At 49.4% G+C, this 24,986-nt stretch overlaps 1 long non-coding RNA gene across 1 annotated transcript in view; it reads left to right on the forward strand.

Annotated features, from left to right (window-relative positions):
* Window positions 1-24,986, forward strand: part of LOC134909817 (uncharacterized) — a 115,494-nt gene that overhangs the window by 23,487 nt on the left and 67,021 nt on the right. Inside the window, exon 2 of the long non-coding RNA XR_010176037.1 lies at window positions 2,584-2,614. This is a non-coding gene — a long non-coding RNA (uncharacterized LOC134909817). The remainder of the gene's footprint in view (window positions 1-2,583; window positions 2,615-24,986) is intronic.

Raw genomic sequence — 24,986 nt, forward strand, 5'->3', positions numbered from 1 at the left:
GAAGCAACGAATCCTGTCCTGAAGCTTCAGGACTTTCTCCTGAGACAAGAACAACCGCTGACTGTGAGTGTCCAATAGCGCTCCCAGGTGCACCCTGCTCTGAGCAGGGACCAGGGAGGATTTCTTCCAGTTGATGAGCCACCCGTGGGCTTGCAGAAACCGGACCGTCATATCCAGATGACGCAGGAGAAGTTCTGGGGAATTTGCCGGGATCAACAAGTCGTCCAGATACGGCAGGATCCTGACCCCTTGACGGCGGGGTACCACCGTCACCACCATAACTTTGGAGAAGACTCGCGGAGCCGTAGTTAAACCAAAAGGTAACGCCCGAAACTGGTAATGAAGGTTGCCAATCGCGACACTGCTATAGGAATATGCAGGTAAGCATCCTGTATGTCCAGGGAGACCATATAATCCCCAGGTTCCAAGGCCAGAACTATAGAGCGAAGGGTTTCCATACGGAAATTGGAGACTTTCACAAACTTGTTCAATGCCTTGAGGTTGAGAATGGGTCAGGAGGACCCACTCGGTTTCGGGACTAGAAACAGCGGAGAATAGTACCCCCAGCCTCTCTGAGCCAGAGGCACCTGTACTACCACTCCTGTGTCCAGCAGGGTCTGTACCACCGAATGTAGAGTTTTTGCCTTTATCTGGTCCAAAGGGACGTCTGTCAGGCAAAATCGATGAGGGGGACGGTGTTTGAAGGCTATGGCGTAACCTCGAGTGACGACTCCCGTACCCAGGCATCTGAAGTGATCTTCAACCATTCCTGGGTATGCCCTAGAAGCCGGCCCCCCACCCTGGGATCCCCCATGGGGATGCCCGCCCCGTCATGCGGCAGGCTTATCTGTCTTGGAAGCTGGCTGACGGGCAGCCCAGGTTCTTTTGGGCTTCGGCTTACCAGGTTTGGAAGTGCGGGCCTGCTTGTGGTACGCCTGACCTTTTGCTTTACCTGAAGGACGAAAGGGGCGAAAGGAAGTAACTTTTGCCTTTGACACAGAAGGAGCGGTACTTGGCAGACAGGCAGTTTTGGCAGTAGCCAAGTCAGCCACTATCTTATTTAAGTCCTCCCCAAACAGAATATCTCCCTTGAAAGGGAGAACCTCCAGGGTTTTTCTAGAGTCCAGATCCACAGACCAGGATCTCAGCCACAATATCCGGCGAGCCAGGACTGACGTAGTAGAGGCCTTGGCTGCTAGAATACCGGCATCAGAAGCAGCCTCTTTAATATAGTGAGAAGCTGTGACAATATATGACAAGCATTGTCTAGCATGGTCAGAAGAGATTTCAGCTTCCAACTCTAGGACCCATGCTTCAATAGCCTCTGCAGCCCAAGTTGCTGCAATAGTGGGCCTTTGTGCAGCACCCGTGAGGGTGTAAATCGCTTTCAGACAACCCTCCACACATTTATCTGTAGGCTCTTTCAGAGACGTGACGGTAGTGACAGGTAGAGCTGAGGAAACCACCATCCTAGCCACATGCGAGTCCACTGGAGGAGGCGTTTACCAATTTTTAGACAGCTCTGGCGTGAGGGGATAGCGAGCCAGCATCTTCTTTTGAGGCACAAACTTCTGCCCTGGGTTTCCCCAGGATTCCTGACGTATATCCACTAGGTGGTCAGAATGAGGTAAAACTTGTTTAACCACCTTCTGACGCTTGAACCTATCTGGTTTCTTAGGAGGGACGGATGGCTCGGGATCATCCGTAATCTGTAGAATTAACTTAATAGCTTCCAAAAGATCAGGAACATCCACATGTGAACTACCCTCCCCATCAGCAGTATCTGTGTCAGAATCTGTGGGGTCAGTGTAAGCGCCATCTTCATCAGACGAGGTGTCAGTGACAGCAGTGGATTGTGAGGAGGTAAGAGCTCGCTTAGAGGACCTAGGCGAGTGAGGGTCAGACTTTTTAGTAGTCAAGGACTGGTTCAATTTAGTAACTAGCGTATTTAGAAGCGTGGAGAAAGTAGCCCACAATGGGTCATTATGGACCCCCATTGCCACAGTCCCACTGGGGGGCAAGGAGCCCCCAGAACCAGAGCCCGCAGCTGCTATAGTCTCCTCATAGGGATCTGCGGCTTCAGCAACACCGGTAGTGTGTTCAGCCCCAGAACCGTTACCTTCAGAAGCAGACATGATATAACTTGCAATATCAGGTAACACAGTACAATTGTCAGCAGCACAATACCTCTCGCCCAAACCCCTGCTCAGTGTAGTCAGCACAAGCAGAGATACAGGAGAGATATGGTGACTAAAATCACAGAGAAAAATACATATTAGAGTATATCTTGTGAACAGAGGCGGATTGGCCATAGGGTCTACAAGGAAGATTCCCGGTGGGCCGACGCACCCGCGGGGCCTGTTTTGTTTGAGGACATGTGGTCCTATATGTAACCCTCCCATATATCTGATAAGGTTACCCAATCTAATAATGTGCCTCCACCCAAGCTATTGCTTTAACAACAGGCTGCCTGGGATGCCTGATTTCTTACAGTATGTAAAATGTGGTGGTTAAGTTATCTATAGATATATATATACACATCAGTTAATCACAAATTACTCATGTACCTGTTCTTCTTTCCAGCTCTTCAATGAACGTCCAGTGACAGCAGATGGTAAGTATTATAATTTTAATAACATATTACACATCATGCACATATACCAAGATTATGCATACACCATATATATTATTTCCTAGTTACCCCACACTCCTATACAATTCAATTGCATGCAATACACAAAAAATATTTGGTTCTAACCTCACTAAATGAGTGACCCGGGTACTCTGTAAAAATTGGAATATGCGCAAGTTGGGGCCTATAAATTCCTTTTCACTTTGTAATACTAGTATTCTAGAGTTTATGCTGTACCAGTCTTTAAATTTAGCTCACTACCAGCTCTTAACCTTGGATAGTAACAAAGTCTTCTAGGTAGTAGTAAAGTCTTTATAGTTGACTACTTTAAGGTTAACTTTCCTTACTTTGTTTCCAATACACTGCAGATGGCCAACTTAGCAGAGTGTATAAATAAAAGAAACAATATATCTCCTTTGTGTCTTATGTCTCACTGCGCTGGCTTTAGAAACAAATGGCATCAGGTTCTTGGCATCCAGATAAATTAGTTCAGTAACTTACAGTCTTTAGATATATAGAATTAAAATATATCTGGAATATCCTTTATAGTCTCTCTCTTTTCCTTTGTTTATTACTACCTATAAATCCTAGTGGTTTCAGTGTTCTTGTTTCCCTTTTACTCTAATATCCTTAGTCTTACTCAACTACATAGGCAGTTTCATCTCCCTTGTGGATATAAATACATACAATTATGATCTCCATCACTGTAATGGTACCTAATAGATTAGGGTACCAGTCCTTCCCCTTTTCTCATCAGATGCTTACGTATAGACAGTTAAAGTAAACCATAGGGAAGTTACAGTACATTCTACTGACTTGGCTATGAGGGAATCCAAATTTGCAGAGTAGACTGAATACCGCTATAGATTGTCACTATTTTCTTCCCTTGTATTAGTTAAAGTCTTTGCCAAACCACTTTACGTCAGTACATATGCTTAGTTCCTTATAGGAATAACTCTCCGTAGCTATTATATTATAATACTCTGTTTAGCCTGGCCCCAGTATCTACCGATGGGGCTGTCCCAGACTATTAGTTAGTCTTTGAATAATATAAATGGGAGGCAAATTATTTCTTCTCTCCCTCTCTAATGGCTTTGCTGTATAATTTCTCATTTACTATAGCCAAGTGTCATTTCTGCCTATGGTGCAAGGTGCAGTATATAAATTTGGTCACTTACACCTCCTTATAGCAGCTGCTGTAGATAAGTACTCCCCCGACTCCTCCCTGATGCTCTCTAATTGGCTTCTGGACTGCTCTGTATCTGGTGCAGGCGGCGCCTCTGACTGTGCCTCCCCGCTTCTAGGGCAGCGATCCTCCCTAGGCATCTGACTGGCTCCCTTCTGTTACCATGGAGCCGCGTCCTCTTCTGGCTACTGCTTCCGCTCCCTGATGCTACAGCGGCTCAGCCGGAGCCTCTCTGGCCGTCTCTCCGTGCCACTTCAGCCCCTCTATGCTGCCTCCTCCGCGGCGCCGCACATCCGGACACCCGGAGCTTCTCTGGCCGCCTCACGCCGTCTGCTAGTGGCGCTTCTGCCTCCCCTTCCGCCCCCCTTCGGGAACGGGTAAGCCTGGTGCTGGTGCAGCTACTCGGTCTCCAATAGCGCCGCCGTATGTTCACAGCATACAGCTCTTTGTGGCAGCGCTCTGGAGGACCAAGTGCCCACACTGACCAGGGGAACAGCAGTCTGAATGTCCGCCAGCGGGAGCGCCTTTTATATTTTTCTAGCTACCCGCTCGCGGACTCCCTCTCTGCACCCGGTACTAACTTACCGGCTCGCGGGTTCTCTCCACTCTATACTGCTCCTACACTACTGGCGCGCGGGTCCCTCTCTTCTGCACACGGCCCTCTCCCTCTGCACACGGCCCTAATTACCGGCACGAGAACTCCTCTAAGAACAACGGCAACAGCACCAACACCCCTAAACACACTCCCCCTCCATCTTTCCCAATGTACACAAAAAAACACCCATCCCTTTATATATATACATACATACACATATCCTCTTTTCTTTTATAGAAAATTCTTATACATAAATTAATCACATTAATTAATAATTTCATATTTATATTTACATATTTATTAACTTAACCTAATATTAGGCTACATACTTATAGACATAATGAATAAGATGCCAAACAATTTGCATATATGAAAATTACTTTGCCACTTAGGCTGTGATTGCAGATGATCTAGTGTACGCTCTGTCTGCCTGCTTGGCTGACATATAAGATTGAGTGAATAGTGATTGGGATACAGTTGGTGTAATATATCTTTCTAAAGAATTATATAGTTTCCTAAATTCTAAAGGTGTATCATGGTGTATAATGTGCTCATAACATTTAATTTTATTTCCTTTTAACTTCCCCTTGATGCTGGACATCCCCACTATCTGAAAAGTCTTGGGGGGAGGGTGCTGCTGCCATGGCCCATGGCTAGATCTTACACCTCTGGTGCTGCCCAAGTGGGGCCACTAGTACAATTTTTTCCAGGGCCGCTTTTTGTTCACAATCCGCCCCTGCTTGTGAATATCCTATATTATTATAAAACCTGACACACCAAGCCCCCTCAGGTTATAGAATATAGAGATAGCAAGTTGAGTGAGAGACACGAAATGGAAATCACTCAGCAAGCTAATGCACACACATATAGTCACAGTTATACAATGCAGAGGTTAATACCAACAATAATACTGCACTGGACCAGCTTATATATATATATAGCTCTGTAATCAATACATATAACACTGCACAGTAAGAACTGGATGTATATCACAGGGTACTTGTACCAGAGAACCCTGACTAAATGCACTCTTTCTTAACTATCACTGTCTAAATGACATGTACAATACTTAAGTCAGAGGCATCACCGGGTGTGGTGACACCCAGTGCGCACTCCTGATCTCCTGCCGCGATCGCGACAAAAAGGGGTGTGGTCTAACAGGTAGGGGGCGTGGCTTTGTGGGATCCTGGAATGGTCACTCTGGGGGCGTGCCCAGCATCTCCGGAGATGCTGGGCTTCCCCCAGAGACGTCCCAGTGCGCTGTCGGCTCCTCTGTTATGACAGGAGCCGGGTGCTGTAGCAGAATTTCACACTGCAGCACCTGGCTCTGGTCACTGCGGCGGAGCTGATATTTGGGGTCACCCCCTCCAGGTGTCACACCCGGGTGCGGGCTGCACCCCCCGCACCCGCCTTGTGACGCCACTGACTTAAGTGTCTTGTAAAATCACAGCGCTGACAACCAGGTGGCTTTACAAAGGAGGATTTGCCCAAGCAGTCCCAGGAACAGTGTAGCTGAGAGAAATGGCGCCCAAACACTGACAGAGAGTGAGGGAGAGACAGATATGCAGCTCCAGGGCGGGAACATTTACTGGAAATGGCGCCACTGGGGCTGGGGGAGGGGCTCCAGGTCTAAGCCTTATCACCTCTGCTGGCAAAACCACCTGGTACAGCGGGCTACACATAAAAAGGTTTTAAGAGAAAACCTGACCTGCACCCATGCCCTGGTGATCTAGTGGGATCGCCTGCACTTCCACAGTGTCCACCGCCAGCGCGCGCGGCCCGCCTTCCACCGGCCACGCCGGATCGCTATACAGCATGGGTCCCGCGAGCAGGACCCACTCACCACCTCCCGAAGCGCGGCCACATAATCCCGGAGAGCCCCAGTTATGTGTGCCTGACCAGAAGAAAACCGGAGCCTCCTGCTGTAGTTACCCGGCAACCAGGGCGCGGGATTGTACAGCGCCGCTGGGGAGAGATGGAGCTGCAGCAGTGAATGTCTCCAGACATGTACACACTGCTGCAGCCCTTGAAGTCTTCACTTTTCTCCTAAAAAAGCTCTTCTTAGGGCTGCCCTGAGCAGCCCCTCTGTTATGTGCCTGCTATCTGCGGCACCAACTACAAAACTGAGCTCCTGTGCAGGGAGGCGGGGGTAATAGAGGAGGCGGCGCTATGCATCTTGGGAACAGTCAAAGCTTTTGAGCCTGTTGGTGCTTCGGATCAAGATCCTACTCTACACCCATATGTCTATCCTTGTGGAGCCCAGTGTACCCCGCAGCCGAAAGGGGCACTACCAACCCACCAGCATCAGTCAACTAGCAGAAAACTGAATAACCTAGGAGGGGACTTCCCACCCCTCCTAAAGCATAACCCGCATTAAACATAGAAACATAGAATTTGACGGCAGATAAGAACCACTTGGCCCATCTAGTCTGACCCTTTTTTTTTAATCCTTTAGGCAATCTCAACCCTTTTTGAACCTTAATTCTTTGTAAGGATATTCATATGCCTATCCCAAGCATGTTTAAATTGCTCTACAGTCTTAGCCTCTACCACCTCTGATGGGAGACTATTCCACTTATCCACTACCCTTTCTGTGAAGTAATTTTTCCTTAAATTTCCCCTGAACCTCCCCCCCTCCAGTTTCAGTGTATGTCCTCGAGTTCTAATATTTCTCTTCCTTTGAAGAATGTTTCCCTCCTGAACTTTGTTAAGACCCTTGATATATTTGAAAGTTTCTATTATGTCCCCCCTTTCCCTTCTCTCCTCCAAACTATACATATTAAGATCTTTTAGCCTTTCCGGGTACGTTTTGTGATGTAGGCCATGCACCATTTTAGTTGCCCTTCTTTGTACACTCTCTAATGTATTTATATCCTTCCGGAGATATGGTCTCCAGAACTGGACACAGTATTCCAGATGGGGCCGCACCAATGGCCTATACAGTGGCATTATCACTTCTTTTTTCCTACTACTGATTCCTCTCCCTATGCAACCAAGCATCTGACTTGCCTTTCTCATTGCTTTGTTGCATTGCTTTCCTGCCTTCAAGTCACTTGAAATAGTGACTCCTAAATCCCTTTCCTCCTTAGTAGTTTCCATTATAGTACCCTTGATACTATATTTAGCCTTTGGGTTTTTGAGACCCAAGTGCATGATTTTGCATTTTTTAGCATTAAACTGTAGTTGCCACGTTCTTGACCATTTTTCAAGCCTACCTAGGTCATCAATCATTTGTTTTACCCCTCCCGGTGTGTCTACCCTGTTGCATATCTTTGTATCATCTGCAAAAAGGCATACCTTCCCTTCAATACCATCTGCAATGTCACCAACAAAGATATTAAAGAGAACTGGACCAAGTACAGATCCCTGGGGTACTCCACTGGTAACATTTCCCTCCATAGATTGCACTCCATTAACTACAACTGTCTGTTTCCTATCCTGCAACCAGGTTCTTATCCATTTAACTGTTTTATAATCCACCCCCACGCTTTCAAGTTTATTTAGCAGTCTGCGATGTGGGACAGTGTCAAATGCCTTACTAAAGTCTAGATATGCTACATCTACAGCTCCCCCTTGATCTATTATTTTTGTCACAGAGTCAAAAAAGTCAATAAGATTTGTTTGGCATGATCTACCACCAGTAAATCCATGCTGTTTTGGATCCTGTAAGTGGTTTGATTTAAGATATTCCACAACTCTTTCTTTTAATAGTTTTTCCATTACTTTCCCCACTACTGATGTAAGGCTTACTGGTCTGCAGTTACTTGCTTCTTCCTTGCTTCCACTTTTGTGCAGTGGAACTACATTTGCTCTTTTCCAGTCCTCTGGAATAGCACCTGTATTTAGTGACTGGTTAAATAATTCTGTTAACGGTGTAACCAGCACATCTTTTAGCTCTTTGAGTATCCTTGGGTGTATCCCATCTGGTCCCATTGATTTATCCACTTTTAGTTGTGAAAGTTCTGTTAGGACCTTCTCCTCTGTAAATGTACTTTCAACTACCTTATTTTTATGAATGTCCTTGCAAGTTAACTGTGGCCCCATCCCTTCTTCTGTAGTAAATACTGAGCAAAAATAATTATTTAGGTGATCTGCTATTGCCTTGTCACCCTCCACCAAATGCTCACTCTCTGTCTTAAGTCTTATTATTCCTCCATTTGATTTTCACTTATATACTTAAAAAAAGTTTTGCCCCCTTTATCTACTGACTGGGCCATTTTTTCCTCAGCTTCTGCCTTTGCACGTCTGATCACTTTCTTAGCATCCTTCCGTCAGTCAAGAATCAGATACACCTCTTTGTCATTATTATTTTGAGTCTGTTTGTATTTCCTAAAAGCCATCTTTTTTGCTTTCACACTAGTTGATACTTCTTTTGTGAACCACACTGGCTTCCTTTTCCTGGTGCTTTTCCTAACCCTTTTGATACAAAGATCAGTTGCACTTAGTATTGCACTTTTCAGTTTTTCCCACCTCTCCTGCACTCCTTCCAAGTTCCACCAGTCCGCCAATGAATCACTTAAACATCTCCCCATTTTTGCAAAATCAGCATTTCTAAAATCCAACACCTTTGTTTTTGTGTGACAGGAGTTGGATCCTGTCTTTATACTAAACCATACTGCTTGATGATCACTGGATCCCAGGTGCTCACCCACATATACGTCGGATATCCTATCACCATTTGTAAGAATTAAATCTAATATTGAATCTTTGCGAGTGGGCTCCATCACCAATTGCTTGAGAGATGCTCCCTGTAAGGAATGTAGAAATTTGCCACTTGTAGATGAACTTGCAAAAGACCCCTCCCAATTTACATCAGGTAAATTAAAGTCTCCCATGATTATGACTTCTCCCTTTAAAGCCATTTAGTGATGTCCAACAATAGGTTTCTGTCCAAATCCTGTCCCTGGCCTGGTGGTCTATAGATCACCCCAATGCGCATTGTGCAGAACTCACCACCCCTTACTCCAGCAGAGCAATGGACGAAACCGCACGGGAACGTCCGTAGTCCACCCGCAGGGAGAGGACACTCGCCGACTCAAAAGGGAGGTGCCCCACAATGACCACTTATGCACACCCTTGACCGCTGGCTGGTAGCGACCTTCCGCCAAACCGCAATAGTACGCACAAACTCAGCGGCCCCGCAGTTGAATCGCTTCTGCTGAAGAAAACCGCCGCCGCAGCATGCGTAACTGCCCCCATCCGCAAGGAATGAGTACCATAGCCCGAAAAAAGCATCCAACGTACACCAATCGGACACCACGCAGACGCACAGCACCGGAATCGCTGCCGCTGCCAAACCTGCCCAGCAGCATACGCAGCCTCGTCAAAAGGCAATGAACAGGTACCTCAGTTGTAAAACACAAAACAAAGCAAATCCCCAGCGGCCCAGCACCTGAAAAGCGCTGCCGCCGAATAACCTGCCACCTGCAGCATGCGCAGATGCCCCCATCCGCAAGGAATGGGTACCCTAGCCCTAAAACACCATACAATGCACTGTCCCCGCGGCACAGCATCCGAAGTGCTGCCGCTGAAGAACGTGCCGTCGCAGTGCCCGCAACGGCCCCCAATCCGCAAGGAATGGGTACCAGAGCCCAAAAACCGTATCCAAACGTACAGAGTCTGCATATCACACAGACTACCATCAGCGCAGCACCCGAAGCGCTGCCGCTGCAAAACCCACCACTGCAGCATGCGCAACAGCCTGAATCCGCAAGGACAAACAAACCTACCCAAATGCACAGAGGCTGTATACCACGCATATCCCCAGCAGCCCAGCACCTAAAGCCGTCACCGAAGAACCCGCCGCCGCAGCAGGCATAGGCGCCCCAATCCGCAAGGAAATGGGAACCCTGGACCCCCCCCCACTACCAGCCCCCGGCAACCACCATAGCCGTAACGCTACAGAAACTGAAAAACCAGCGAAGAGGACCCAGGAGGGTACACAAAAGAAAATGGCCATCCCCCAACGGCCGCACCGAACACACCCACGACAAGGGCAATGAGTCACCATCCGTAAGCACCTGCGCTCTAAAAGGGGGAAACTAATGATCCCGGCCATCCCGATCCCTCGCAGAACCTGAAAGTCTGCACAGGAAAATATGGAACGCCTCACGATTGGCGCGGCATCCATGCCAATCTCCACTGCATCAACCCACACACAGTACCTGTGCAACCGAACCGACTACCATCTAGGCACCCCGCCATAAAACACCACTGACAGGCAAACCGGAGTACAAAGACGACCAGTCACCGGCCACCAACCCACTGACCCGGCACGCCCGATGAAAAAAGCAGCCAAAAACTAGCCCAAAACAGCGCAACCTCACGTACCAGACTACGCCCTGCCTGGCCGGACCCAAACGGTACCACCAAACTTCACCCAAGTATACCGAAATCGACGTGCCCACTCAAAAGCTGCAGCCATAGGATTCCCCATCACATAAAGGCCATGGATAGCATGAAAGACCTGATAGAGCAGCCAGCCGCTGTAGTACGGAGCGAAAAGAAGTGCACGCAAGGGCAGATGCTCCGGTTGCCCCGGACCCGCCACCCCGGGAAAAAACCCGCAGACCAAGGCCCTCAAAGTACCTAAGGTGACCCCATAAAAACCACCTCGCCGGAGTAAACAAAACTACCCAAAAAAGCCAATGAACCCCGGCAATCGGAGCCATCGTCCGGAGCATGGGAGGAGCCATCACTAGCCCGTCCACGAAGCCGGACAACTCGGCCATCCGCCAGATACAAGTCAGGCTGGAAAAGAAACATAAACAGCCGACCCAGGCACCAATGCACGTAATGTAGCAAAAGAGGCGCAACCATGCCTCGCCACCCCAGGTGCCCTGCCCGGGCCGCAGCACGGGAAACAAAATGCCGCGCCACAAACTTCTGGGAACCAGAAGACATAACAGGCGGAGGGCCGGGAGGGGGGGGGGGGGGGGGGGAGGAAGGACGGTGATCATGAAAGTGTAAACCACCCACGGAGGCGCCCAGAGAAGGAAAACACGGCCCAGAGCCATCACCGGAAGCGGCCTGGAAGCAGACATGCAAAAAACGTGCAATTAAACCAACAGGTGAACAGAACAACCAACGCGGAAAAAACCTCCCCACAACGGAAAACCCCAAAATTGAAAAAACAGATACCGGGGAAAGGGAAGAAGAGAAAAGCGGACGCGACGTCCAGCTCCAATCAGCAGGAAACATGACCGCAAAGTCACCCAAACACAGGAACTAGTCAAAAAACAGAAAAACGCTCTCTGCCGGAAGCATCCGGAAAAGCAGTAGAAAACAAAACCCCATGTGTGTGAGACAAAGGTGACAGAAATGGGCACCCACCCGGGAACCTACCGGTAACCGTGGAAGGGCCTTCCGTGCTACCTACCCTGGTCCCTGAAGGAGCGGAAAGTGCGACCGGGGTGCATACCCAACTGTGTGACCGCCCTGCAGAGAGGCGAACACGATAAAGTACCCCCACCCTGCGTCGACCATAAACCGAGGCCACTAACCCTCAGCCCCCCAGGGCGGGGGACCGTGACAATAGGACTTTTCATGGTCCGAGCACCAGCATGGCAGGCAGAAAACCCGACAGTAAGAGGCCCATGCGCCCCCGACGGAGCTAGCTGCAACCACCAAGAAATTTGCGTGTCCCCAGCTGCTAGCCACCACGACCGCGTAGAACGACCCCCGTAAGATAGAACAAGGCCACCTGCCCCTTTCTAATCGTATCCACTACGTACCCTGCCAAAATAAAACGGCACCCACGACCTACCCGTATATGTGCGGATTAGCGAAGACCCCACGTACGGATGGGGAGAATGTAAAAACTCCACACAGTCAGAGCCCCGGTGGGAAACGACCGCATGACCACAGTGCAGTGCGGCAGCACTGCCGCCTCACACCGTCCGCACCGCCCACAACCTCCGACATAGCACTATGAACCTTCCACCAAAACATCCGGGAACCGACATGCCCGTAGCCACCGGCACCCCGTCATACCCAGTTCCTGTAGCCACGCGACGCGCAGTAAGCTAGGCAAAATTCCGTGGGCGCCCGGGAAAACCAGAGGAAACACAACTAGAACTAAACAATGCTAAAGGAACAAAGAAAACAGCATGCTCACCGGTACCTGCAGGACCCGGAACCACCCCAGCCGATGACGATCCCGACCAAATTTCTCCAGCAGACACCGACACCGAATCTTCTCCCGGCCTCCAACTCGTGTACCCCGATTCTGCGGTCCTGACAACGCTGAAACTGCACACTCAGGGGGAACAAACCGGGTTAGAGCTGACATACAACACAACGAAAAGAAGCAAAGGCGGAAAGGAGGGGAAATCACCACCCACTTGGAACCAGGAGGGGGCGCAATGAAGTGCGTGGCCCGCGAAAGTACTATATGGGTTGAACACCAGAAGCAGGGAGAACCCATTAAGGGGAAAATAAGAATTTACTTACCGATAATTCTATTTCTCGGAGTCCGTAGTGGATGCTGGGGTTCCTGAAAGGACCATGGGGAATAGCGGCTCCGCAGGAGACAGGGCACAAAAAGTAAAGCTTTACGATCAGGTGGTGTGTACTGGCTCCTCCCCCTATGACCCTCCTCCAAGCCTCAGTTAGGTACTGTGCCCGGACGAGCGTACACAATAAGGAAGGATTTTGAATCCCGGGTAAGACTCATACCAGCCACACCAATCACACTGTACAACCTGTGATCTGAACCCAGTTAACAGTATGATAACAGCGGAGCCTCTGAAAAGATGGCTCACAACAATAATAACCCGATTTTTGTAACTATGTACAAGTATTGCAGACAATCCGCACTTGGGATGGGCGCCCAGCATCCACTACGGACTCCGAGAAATAGAATTATCGGTAAGTAAATTCTTATTTTCTCTATCGTCCTAGTGGATGCTGGGGTTCCTGAAAGGACCATGGGGATAATACCAAAGCTCCCAAACGGGCGGGAGAGTGCGGATGACTCTGTAGCACCGAATGAGAGAACTCCAGGTCCTCCTTAGCCAGGGTATCAAATTTGTAGGATTTTACAAACGTGTTTGCCCCTGACTAAATAACCGCTCGGCAAAGTTGTAAAGCCGAGACCCCTCGGGCAGCCGCCCAAGATGAGCCCACCTTCCTTGTGGAATGGGCATTTACATATTTTGGCTGTGGCAGGCCTGCCACAGAATGTGCAAGCTGAATTGTATTACACATCCAACTAGCAATAGTCTGCTTAGAAGCAAGAGCACCCAGTTTGTTGGGTGCATACAGGATAACAGCAAGTCAGTTTTCCTGACTCCAGCCGTCCTGGAACATATTTTCAGGGCCCTGACAACATCTAGCAACTTGGAGTCCTCCAAGTCCCTAGTAGGTGCAAGGCACCACAATAAGCTGGTTCAGGTGAAACACTGACACCACCTTAGGGAGAGAACTGGGGACGAGTCCGCAGCTCTGCCCTGTCCGAATGGACAAACAGAAATGGGCTTTTTTGAGAAAAAACCACCAATTTGACACTCGCCTGGTCCAGGCCAGGGCCAAGAGCATGGTCACTTTTCATGTGAGATGCTTCAAATCCACAGATTTGACTGGTTTTAAACCAATGTGATTTGAGGAATCCCAGAACTACGTTGAGATCCCACAGTGCCACTGGAGGCACAAAAGGGGGTTGTATATGCAATACTCCCTTGACAAACTTCTGGACTTCAGGAACTGAAGCCAATTCTTTCTGGAAGAAAATCGACAGGGCCGAAATTTGAACCTTAATGGACCCCAATTTGCGGCCCATAGACACTCCTGTTTGCAGGAAATGCAGGAAACGACCGAGTTGAAATTTCTTTGTGGGGCCATCCTGGCCTCACACCACGCAACATATTTTCGCCACATGTGGTGATAATGTTGTGCGGTCACCTCCTTTCTGGCTTTGACCAGGGTAGGAATGACCTCTTCCGGAATGCCTTTTTCCCTTAGGATCCGGCGTTCCACCGCCATGCCGACAAACGCAGCTGCGGTAAGTCTTGGAACAGACATGGTACTTGCTGAAGCAAATCCCTTCTTAGCAGCAGAGGCCATAAGACCTCTGTAAGCATCTCTTGAAGTTCCGGGTACCAAGTCCTTCTTGGCCAATCCGGAGCCATGAGTATAGTTCTTACTCCTCTACGTCTTATAATTCTCAGCACCTTAGGTATGAGAAGCAGAGGAGGGAACACATACACCGACTGGTACACCCACGGTGCTACCAGAACGTCCACAGCTATTGCCTGAGGGTCTCTTGACCTGGCGCAATACCTGTCCCGTTTTTTGTTCAGACGGGACGCCATCATGTCCACCTTTGGTATTTCCCAACGGTTTACAATCATGTGGAAAAAACTTCCCGATGAAGTTTCCACTCTCCCGGGTGGAGGTCGTGCCTGCTGAGGAAGTCTGCTTCCCAGTTTCCATTCCCGGGATGAAACACTGCTGACAGTGCTATCACATGATTTTCCGCCCAGCGAAAAGTCCTTGCAGTTTTTGCCATTGCCCTCCTGCTTCTTGTGTCGCCCTGTCTGTTTACGTGGGCGACTGCCGTGATGTTTTTCCCACTGGATCAATACCGGCTGACCTTGAAGCAGAGGTCTTGCTAAGCTTAGAGCATTATAAATTTACGCTTAGCTCCAGTATATTTATGTGGAGAAAAGTCTCCAGACTTGATCACACTCCCTGGAAATTTTTTCCTTGTGTGACTGCTCCCCAGCCTCTCGGGCTGGGCTCCGTGGTCACCAGCATCCAATCCTGAATGCCGAATCTGCGGCCCTCTAGAAGATGAGCACTCTATAACCACCACAGGAGAGACACCCTTGTCCTTGGATATAGGGTTATCCGCTGATGCATCTGAAGATGCGATCCGGACCATTTGTCCAGCAGATCCCACTGAAAAGTTCTTGCGTGAAATCTGCCGAATGGAATTGCTTCGTAGGAAGCCACCATTTTTACCAGGACCCTTGTGCAATGATGCACTGTTTTTAGGAGGTTCCTGACTAGCTCGGATAACTCCCTGGCTTTCTCTTCCGGGAGAAACACCTTTTTCTGGACTGTGTCCAGAATCATCCCTAGGCACAGCAGACGTGTCGTCGGGATCAGCTGCGATTTTGGAATATTTAGAATCCACCCGTGCTGTTGTAGCAGTATCCGAGATAGTGCTACTCCGACCTCCAACTGTTCCCTGGACTATGCCCTTATCAGGAGATCGTCCAAGTAAGGGATAATTAAGACGCCTTTTCTTCGAAGAAGAATCATCATTTCGGCCATTACCTTGGTAAAGACCCGGGGTGCCGTGGACAATCCAAACGGCAGCGTCTGAAACTGATAGTGACAGTTCTGCACCACGAACCTGAGGTACCCTTAGTAGAAGGGCAAATTTGGGACATAGAGGTAAGCATCCCTGATGTCCCGGGACACTATATAGTCCCCTTCTTCCTGGTTCGTTATCACTGCTCTGAGTGACTCCATCTTGATTTGAACCTTTGTAAGTGTTCAAAATTTTTTTAGAATAAGTCTCACCTAGCCTTCTGGCTTCAGTACCACAATATAGTGTGGAATAATACCCCTTTTCTTGTAGTAGGAGAGGTAATTTAATTATCACCTGCTGGGAATACAGCTTGTGAATTTTTTCCCATACTGCCTCCTTGTCGGAGGGAGACCTTGGTAAAGCAGACTTCAGGAGCCTGCGAAGGGGAAACGTCTCGACATTCCAATCTGTACCCCTGGGATACTACTTGTAGGATCCAGGGGTCCTGTACGGTCTCAGCGCCATGCTGAGAACTTGTCAGAAGCGGTGGAACGCTTCTGTTCCTGGGAATGGGCTGCCTGCTGCAGTCTTCTTCCCTTTCCTCTATCCCTGGGCAGATATGATCTTATAGGGACGAAAGGACTGAGGCTGAAAAGACGGTGTCTTTTTCTGCAGAGATGTGACTTAGGGTAAAAACGGTGGATTTTCCAGCAGTTGCCGTGGCCACCAGGTCCGATGGACCGACCCCAAATAACTCCTCTTCCTTTATACGGCAATACACCTTTGTGCCGTTTGGAATCTGCATCACCTGACCACTGTCGTGTCCATAACATCTTCTGGCAGATATGGACATCGCATTTACTCTTGATGCCAGAGTGCAAATATCCCTCTGTGCATCTCGCATATATAGAAATGCATCCTTTAAATGCTCTATAGTCAATAAAATACTGTCCCTGTCAAGGGTATCAATATTTTTAGTCAGGGAATCCGACCAAGCCACCCCAGCTCTGCACATCCAGGCTGAGGCGATCGCTGGTCGCAGTATAACACCAGTATGTGTGTATATACTTTTTATGATATTTTCCAGCCTCCTGTCAGCTGGTCCTTGAGGACGGCCCTATCTATAGACGGTACCGCCACTTGTTTTGATAAGCGTGTGAGCGCCTTAGCCACCCTAAGGGGTGTTTCCCAACGCGCCCTAACTTCTGGCGGGAAAGGGTATACCGCCCCTAATTTTCTATCGGGGGGAACCCACGCATCATCACACACTTTATTTAATTTATCTGATTCAGGAAAAACTACGGTAGTTTTTTCACATCCCACATAATACCCTCTTTTGTGGTACTTGTAGTATCAGAAATATGTAACACCTCCTTCATTGCCTTTAACGTGTGGCCCTAATAAGGAATACGTTTGTTTATTCACCGTCGACACTGGATTCAGTGTCCCTGTCTGTGTCTGTGTGGACCGACTAAAGTAAACGGGCGTTTTAAAACCCCTGACGGTGTTTTTGAGACGTCTGGACCGGTACTAATTGTTTGTCGGCCGTCTCATGTCATCAACCGACCTTGCAGCGTGTTGACATTATCACGTAATTCCCTAAATAAGCCATCCATTCCGGTGTCGACTCCCTAGAGAGTGACATCACCATTACAGGCAATTGCTCCGCCTCCTCACCAACATCGTCCTCATACATGTCGACACACACGTACCGACACACAGCACACACACAGGGAATGCTCTGATAGAGAACAGGACCCACTAGCCCTTTGGAGAGACAGAGGGAGAGTTTGCCAGCACACACCAAAAACGCTATAATTATATAGGGACAACCTTATATAAGTGTTTTCCCTTATAGCATCTTTATTATATATTTCTAACGCCAAATTAGTGCCCCCCCTCTCTGTTTTAACCCTGTTTCTGTAGTGCAGTGCAGGGGAGAGCCTGGGAGCCTTCCCTCCAGCCTTTCTGTGAGGGAAAATGGCGCTGTGTGCTGAGGAGATAGGCCCCGCCCCTTTTTCGGCGGCCTCGTCTCCCGCTCTTAACGGATTCTGGCAGGGGTTAAATATCTCCATATAGCCTCCGGAGGCTATATGTGAGGTATTTTTAGCCAAAATAGGTTTTCATTTGCCTCCCAGGGCGCCCCCCTCCCAGCGCCCTGCACCCTCAGTGACTGCCGTGTGAAGTGTGCTGAGAGGAAAATGGCGCACAGCTGCAGTGCTGTGCGCTACCTTTAGAAGACTGAGGAGTCTTCTGCCGCCGATTCTGGACCTCTTCTTACTTCAGCATCTGCAAGGGGGCCGGCGGCAAGGCTCCGGTGACCATCCAGGCTGTACCTGTGATCGTCCCTCTGGAGCTGATGTCCAGTAGCCAAGAAGCCAATCCATCCTGCACGCAGGTGAGTTCACTTCTTCTCCCCTAAGTCCCTCGTTGCAGTGATCCTGTTGCCAGCAGGACTCACTGTAAAATAAAAAACCTAAGCTAAACTTTTCTAAGCAGCTCTTTAGGAGAGCCACCTAGATTGCACCCTTCTCGGCCGGGCACAAAAATCTAACTGAGGCTTGGAGGAGGGTCATAGGGGGAGGAGCCAGTACACACCACCTGATCGTAAAGCTTTACTTTTTGTGCCCTGTCTCCTGCGGAGCCGCTATTCCCCATGGTCCTTTCAGGAACCCCAGCATCCACTAGGACGATAGAGAAAAAATAGGAGTCGCCAACACAGGTACACCATGCCGACGGAAGCCGCGGGGAACAGGGGAGGAGGAATACCAGCAAATAAAACCCCAAATCACCCCAGTAGGAACCCCCGGGGAAGGCAAAAGCGGGGGCAGACCCGGCCACGGGAAGGAAGCCTTAGCGAACCAGCACCGGGACCAACCTCCAGATCCAGAGGAAGCAGCAGGGATCGCGCTAACGCCCCCCCCCCCCCCCCTCCGTTGGGAGACCCCGCGGCAGGACCCGGCCCCAGAGCCCCGATGGTGGCTCCAATACCTCCCCCACCCGCCGCTGTGCGGAAGCAAACCGCACCAACAGCGAGAAAAAACACGCGGCTAAGTCGAGCCCCGGGGACCCTCAGACAGAGGACCCCTACAGCCGCAGTGGTGAGCCCGCCAGAGAGACCCCCTGGAGCACAGTGCAGTGGCTGACCTGCAGCGGCGGCGCCAGCACTGCGCCGCCATTATAGCAAAAAGGGTGGGTCCCCACCGCGCGGCGCAGCTGACGCCAGTGGACGGAGACACCAGCCCGCACAAACCCCCGGAGCCGAACACCCCCCCCCCTGCCGCGCGCGAACCCGACAAAGCAGACGCCACGGTGAGCAGCGTCCGCCGCCAGGTGCCGCAGCCGGGGAGAGGGGAACCGAAGCAGGCGCCGGGCAGGAGGAATCTAAAGCCGCCGTCATTCCAGCCTCCGGAGCAAAGACGCGGACCCGGGGCCGCCGTCAGTAGGCCGAGGCAAAGCACCAAGCCGCATCCGAAAGCCGGGGGGAGGCGGGGAGGAGCGGACGCATGCGGCGGGCACAGCGGGGGAAAGGGGGGTACAAAAACCTATACGACAAAGGAGGGGGTGGGAAAGCGGAGGAAGAAGAAGGGGGAACTATAACTAAGGAGTAACAAATAAGCAGCAGAAGGGAAAGGGAATGAAATCAAAGTAATAATTGAGCAGCCTCAGAGACTGTGTTAATTAGCTGTTCAAATGGCAAGAGGAAGTATGAAGCACATGACCCAAGCTTTTATATGCACTGAAGCCTACACCCACAAATACTGATGGACAAGGAAAACAACCTATAGAAAATTCCCAAGGTCCCTTGGAAAAACTACCTAGCAACTGCTTTGTCATAAACAACCAATCACAAAAAATGGGGCTCTTATATGGTCTCGTGCTTATCCAGCCCTCATCTAATCTAATCACTCTCAGTAGTAACAGCTATACGTAATCATTTTCTGTACCAGTTTATACAGCTTTTTACATAATACTGTAGTTGAGGAATTTTTACCCACCCCTCCTTACAACACTGATTCATCTAATTGATAATTGAGGGTATTTGTTTATGCATAACTCACTTAATGAAATGATATGGGGTGAGGTTTGTACTTTGACTTGGCCATATGTTTTAATTTCCCAATCACATTGTTATTAGAGATGTGCACTTGAAATTTTTCGGGTTTTGTGTTTTGGTTTTGGGTTCGGTTCCGCGGCCGTGTTTTGGGTTCGACCGCGTTTTGGCAAAACCTCACCGAATTTTTTTTGTCGGATTCGGGTGTGTTTTGGATTCGGGTGTTTTTTTCAAAAAACACTAAAGAACAGCTTAAATCATAGAATTTGGGGGTCATTTTGATCCCAAAGTATTATTAACCTCAAAAACCATAATTTCCACTCATTTTCAGTCTATTCTGAATACCTCACACCTCACAATATTATTTTTAGTCCTAAAATTTGCACCGAGGTCGCTGGATGACTAAGCTAAGCGACCCTAGTGGCCGACACAAACACCTGGCCCATCTTGGAGTGGCACTGCAGTGTCACGCAGGATGGCCCTTCCAAAAAACACTCCCCAAACAGCACATGACGCAAAGAAAAAAAGAGGCGCAATGAGGTAGCTGTGTGAGTAAGCTAAGCGACCCTAGTGGCCGACACAAACACCTGGCCCATCTAGGAGTGGCACTGCAGTGTCACGCAGGATGGCCCTTCCAAAAAACACTCCCCAAACAGCACATGACGCAAAGAAAAAAAGAGGCGCAATGAGGTAGCTGTGTGAGTAAGATAAGCGACCCTAGTGGCCGACACAAACACCTGGCCCATCTAGGAGTGTCACTGCAGTGTCACGCAGGATGGCCCTTCCAAAAAACACTCCCCAAACAGCACATGACGCAAAGAAGAAAAAAAGAGGCGCAATGAGGTAGCTGTGTGAGTAAGCTAAGCGACCCTAGTGGCCGACACAAACACCTGGCCCATCTAGGAGTGGCACTGCAGTGTCACGCAGGATGGCCCTTCCAAAAAACACTCCCCAAACAGCACATGACGCAAAGAAGAAAAAAAGAGGCGCAATGAGGTAGCTGTGTGAGTAAGCTAAGCGACCCTAGTGGCCGACACAAACACCTGGCCCATCTAGGAGTGGCACTGCAGTGTCACGCAGGATGGCCCTTCCAAAAAACACTCCCCAAACAGCACATGACGCAAAGAAGAAAAAAAGAGGCGCAATGAGGTAGCTGTGTGAGTAAGCTAAGCGACCCTAGTGGCCGACACAAACACCTGGCCCATCTAGGAGTGGCACTGCAGTGTCACGCAGGATGGCCCTTCCAAAAAACACTCCCCAAACAGCACATGACGCAAAGAAAAAAAGAGGCGCAATGAGGTAGCTGTGTGAGTAAGCTAAGCGACCCTAGTGGCCGACACAAACACCTGGCCCATCTAGGAGTGGCACTGCAGTGTCACGCAGGATGGCCCTTCCAAAAAACACTCCCCAAACAGCACATGACGCAAAGAAAAAAGAGGCGCAATGAGGTAGCTGTGTGAGTAAGCTAAGCGACCCTAGTGGCCGACACAAACACCTGGCCCATCTAGGAGTGGCACTGCAGTGTCACGCAGGATGGCCCTTCCAAAAAACACTCCCCAAACAGCACATGACGCAAAGAAAAAAAGAGGCGCAATGAGGTAGCTGTGTGAGTAAGCTAAGCGACCCTAGTGGCCGACACAAACACCTGGCCCATCTAGGAGTGTCACTGCAGTGTCACGCAGGATGGCCCTTCCAAAAAACACTCCCCAAACAGCACATGACGCAAAGAAAAAAAGAGGCGCAATGAGGTAGCTGTGTGAGTAAGATAAGCGACCCTAGTGGCCGACACAAACACCTGGCCCATCTAGGAGTGGCACTGCAGTGTCACGCAGGTTGGCCCTTCAAAAAAATACTCCCCAAACAGCACATGACGCAAAGAAAAATTAAAGAAAAAAGAGGTGCAAGATGGAATTGTCCTTGGGCCCTCCCACCCACCCTTATGTTGTATAAACAGGACATGCACACTTTAACCAACCCATCATTTCAGTGACAGGGTCTGCCACACGACTGTGACTGAAATGACGGGTTGGTTTGGACCCCCACCAAAAAAGAAGCAATTAATCTCTCCTTGCACAAACTGGCTCTACAGAGGCAAGATGTCCACCTCATCATCATCCTCAGATATATCACCGTGTACATCCCCCTCCTCACAGATTATCAATTCGTCCCCACTGGAATCCACCATCTCAGCTCCCTGTGTACTTTGTGGAGGCAATTGCTGCTGGTCAATGTCTCCACGGAGGAATTGATTATAATTCATTTTAATGAACATCATCTTCTCCACATTTTCTGGATGTAACCTTGTACGCCGATTGCTGACAAGGTGAGCGGCGGCACTAAACACTCTTTCGGAGTACACACTTGTGGGAGGGCAACTTAGGTAGAATAAAGCCAGTTTGTGCAAGGGCCTCCAAATTGCCTCTTTTTCCTGCCAGTATAAGTACGGACTGTCTGACGTGCCTACTTGGATGCGGTCACTCATATAATCCTCCACCATTCTTTCAATGGGGAGAGAATCATATGCAGTGGCAGTAGACGACATGTCCGTAATCGTTGTCAGGTCCTTCAGTCCGGACCAGATGTCAGCATCAGCAGTCGCTCCAGACTGCCCTGCATCACCGCCAGCGGGTGGGCTCGGAATTCTGAGCCTTTTCCTCGCACCCCCAGTTGCGGGAGAATGTGAAGGAGGAGATGTTGACAGGTCGCGTTCCGCTTGACTTGACAATTTTCTCACCAGCAGGTCTTTGAACCCCAGCAGACTTGTGTGTGCCGGAAAGAGAGATCCAAGGTAGGTTTTAAATCTAGTATCGAGCACGGTGGCCAAAATGTAGTGCTCTGATTTCAACAGATTGACCACCCGTGAATCCTTGTTAAGCGAATTAAGGGCTCCATCCACAAGTCCCACATGCCTAGCGGAATCGCTCCGTGTTAGCTCCTCCTTCAATGTCTCCAGCTTCTTCTGCAAAAGCCTGATGAGGGGAATGACCTGACTCAGGCTGGCAGTGTCTGAACTGACTTCACGTGTGGCAAGTTCAAAGGGCAGCAGAACCTTGCACAACGTTGAAATCATTCTCCACTGCGCTTGAGACAGGTGCATTCCACCTCCTATATCGTGCTGAATTGTATAGGCTTGAATGGCCTTTTGCTGCTCCTCCAACCTCTGAAGCATATATAGGGTTGAATTCCACCTCGTTACCACTTCTTGCTTCAGATGATGGCAGGGCAGGTTCAGTAGTTTTTGGTGGTGCTCCAGTCTTCTGTACGTGGTGCCTGCACGCCGAAAGTGTCCCGCAATTCTTCTGGCCACCGACAGCATCTCTTGCACGCCCCTGTCGTTTTTAAAAAAATTCTGCACCACCAAATTCAAGGTATGTGCAAAACATGGGACGTGCTGGAATTTGCCCATATTTAATGCACACACAATATTGCTGGCGTTGTCCGATGCCACAAATCCACAGGAGAGTCCAATTGGGGTAAGCCATTCCGCGATGATCTTCCTCAGTTGCCGTAAGAGGTTTTCAGCTGTGTGCGTATTCTGGAAACCGGTGATACAAAGCGTAGCCTGCCTAGGAAAGAGTTGGCGTTTGCGAGATGCTGCTACTGGTGCCGCCGCTGCTGTTCTTGCGGCGGGAGTCCATACATCTACCCAGTGGGCTGTCACAGTCATAGTCCTGACCCTGCCCTGCTCCACTTGTCCACATGTCCGTGGTTAAGTGGACATTGGGTACAACTGCATTTTTTAGGACACTGGTGAGTCTTTTTCTGACGTCCGTGTACATTCTCGGTATCGCCTGCCTAGAGAAGTGGAACCTAGATGGTATTTGGTAACGGGGGCACACTACCTCAAGAAATTGTCTAGTTCCCTGTGAACTAACGGCGGATACCGGACGCACGTCTAACACCAACATAGTTGTCAAGGCCTCAGTTATCCGCTTTGCAACAGGATGACTGCTGTGATATTTCATCTTCCTCGCAAAGGACTGTTGGACAGTCAATTGCTTGGTGGAAGTAGTAAAAGTGGGCTTACGACTTCCCCTCTGGGATGACCATCGACTCCCAGCAGCAACAACAGCAGCGCCAGCAGCAGTAGGCGTTACACGCAAGGATGCATCGGAGGAATCCCAGGCAGGAGAGGACTCGTCAGAATTGCCAGTGACATGGCCTGCAGGACTATTGGCATTCCTGGGGAAGGAGGAAATTGACACTGAGGGAGTTGGTGGGGTGGTTTGCGTGAGCTTGGTTACAAGAGGAAGGGATTTACTGGTCAGTGGACTGCTTCCGCTGTCGCCCAAAGTTTTTGAACTTGTCACTGACTTATTATGAATGCGCTGCAGGTGACGTATAAGGGAGGATGTTCCGAGGTGGTTAACGTCCTTACCCCTACTTATTACAGCTTGACAAAGGCAACACACGGCTTGACAAATGTTGTCCGCATTTCTGTTGAAATACTTCCACACCGAAGAGCTGATTTTTTTGGTATTTTCACCAGGCATGTCAACGGCCATATTCCTCCCATGGACAACAGGTGTCTCCCCGGGTGCCTGACTTAAACAAACCACCTCACCATCAGAATCCTCCTTGTCAATTTCCTCCCCAGCGCCAGCAACACCCATATCCTCCTCATCCTGGTGTACTTCAACACTGACATCTTCAATCTGACTATCAGGAACTGGACTGCGGGTGCTCCTTCCAGCACTTGCAGGGGGCGTGCAAATGGTGGAAGGCGCATGCTCTTCACGTCCAGTGTTGGGAAGGTCAGGCATCGCAACCGACACAATTGGACTCTCCTTGTGGATTTGGGATTTCGAAGAACGCACAGTTCTTTGCGGTGCTTTTGCCAGCTTGAGTCTTTTCATTTTTCTAGCGAGAGGCTGAGTGCTTCCATCCTCATGTGAAGCTGAACCACTAGCCATGAACATAGGCCAGGGCCTCAGCCGTTCCTTGCCACTCCGTGTGGTAAATGGCATATTGGCAAGTTTACGCTTCTCCTCCGACAATTTTATTTTAGATTTTGGAGTCCTTTTTTTACTGATATTTGGTGTTTTGGATTTTACATGCTCTGTACTAAGACATTGGGCATCGGCCTTGGCAGACGACGTTGATGGCATTTCATCGTCTCGGCCATGACTAGTGGCAGCAGCTTCAGCACGAGGTGGAAGTGGATCTTGATCTTTCCCTATTTTTGGAACCTCAACATTTTTGTTCTCCATATTTTAATAGGCACAACTAAAAGGCACCTCAGGTAAACAATGGAGATGGATG

Source organism: Pseudophryne corroboree, chromosome 1 (genome assembly GCF_028390025.1).
Source record: "Pseudophryne corroboree isolate aPseCor3 chromosome 1, aPseCor3.hap2, whole genome shotgun sequence".
Taxonomy (NCBI): Eukaryota; Metazoa; Chordata; class Amphibia; order Anura; family Myobatrachidae; genus Pseudophryne; species Pseudophryne corroboree.